Source organism: Mercurialis annua, linkage group LG2 (assembly GCF_937616625.2).
Source record: "Mercurialis annua linkage group LG2, ddMerAnnu1.2, whole genome shotgun sequence".
Lineage (NCBI taxonomy): Eukaryota > Viridiplantae > Streptophyta > Magnoliopsida > Malpighiales > Euphorbiaceae > Mercurialis > Mercurialis annua.
Genome location: NC_065571.1, coordinates 12,572,848 through 12,574,083, shown reverse-complemented (window position 1 = coordinate 12,574,083; position 1,236 = coordinate 12,572,848). Strand labels below are relative to the sequence as shown.

The 1,236-nt window shown below is 45.4% G+C and overlaps 1 non-coding gene across 1 annotated transcript; it reads left to right on the top strand.

The window, feature by feature from the left end:
* The first annotated feature begins 912 nt into the window (after positions 1–912).
* LOC126670895 (small nucleolar RNA R71) lies at positions 913–1,020 on the top strand. The gene has a single exon (XR_007638884.1). It is a non-coding gene; the product is annotated as a small nucleolar RNA R71 (small nucleolar RNA).
* Positions 1,021–1,236: the final 216 nt, after the last annotated feature.

The window sequence follows — 1,236 nt, the reverse complement described above, 5'->3', positions numbered from 1 at the left end:
AACCACATGCTTCTTACCATTAGCTTTTTCTAGATTTCTCCCGCTTCGGAGCTCTACCGCCTTAACATGCTCTCTAGGGTTGTTCTCCGTAGTAGATGGCAACCCTCCTTGAGGTCTTCCTTGAAGCGAAATGGCCATTTGAGAAATTTGAGTTTCCAAATGATGGATAGTAGAGGCTTGATTCTTCTCCCTTTGCTCCATTTTTTCTAGCTTCTCTAGTACCTTAGAAAGCACATTTCCCTCATCCGTATTCTTTTGTGGTTGGAATCCCGGAGGGTGTTGAGGTCTACCACCATAGTTGTTTCCTTGCCCTTGTTGGTTGTGATAAGGACCTTGATAAGGACCTTGTTGTTGGGGCCTATTTCCTCCTTGGAAACTAGGACCCGCTTGTTGATTTGCTTGCACATTGCCTTGGCCCTCTTGATTCCTCCATCCGAAGTTAGGATGGTTTCTCCAACCCGGATTATAAGTATTCGAGTAAGGATCATTCCCTTGGCGTTGACCTCCCATATAATTCACTTGTTCGCTCCACGCTTGACCCGTGGCATAGCACTCACTACTTCCATGATTGAAATCCCCACAATGCTCACAACCTACTTGGACATACGCGACCGGAGCATTCCGTGGGGCCACTTGCTTCTTCAAGGCATCAACTTGACTTTGCAAAGAGGCATTCATAGCTTTCATCGCTTCAAACTCCTTGGATTGGTCAAGTGTCATTAATGTCTTTTGAGCCGGTGGTCTTCTCCTTTCCGAGGACCCAGTGCTACTAACCATAGCCAATTTCTCAATCAACTCATTAGCCTCATCAAGCGTCTTTTGCATCAAAGAACCTCCCGCGGCCGAATCAATGGTAGATCTTGTAATCTCACCCAAGCCATTATAGAATATTTGAAGCACATGCTCCCTTACAAGTCGATGATGAGGTACGTGCCTTTGGAGATCCTTGAACCTCTCCCAAGTTTCATAGAGAGATTCCCCTTCATATTGGTAATAATCAATGATGTCCTTTGTCAACTTTGTGGTTCTCCCCATCGGAAAGTACTTGTGAAGGAAAGCTTGAGCAAGATCCCGCCAATTGTGGATTGATGCATTAGGTAATGACCGAAGCCACAAGCTTGCCTTATCTCTTACTGAGAATGGAAACATCCGAAGCTTGATTTGATCGGAGGTGACATTATGGAGCTTGAATGTGTCCAACACTCCCAAGAACTTGGCTATGTGTTCATTCGGATC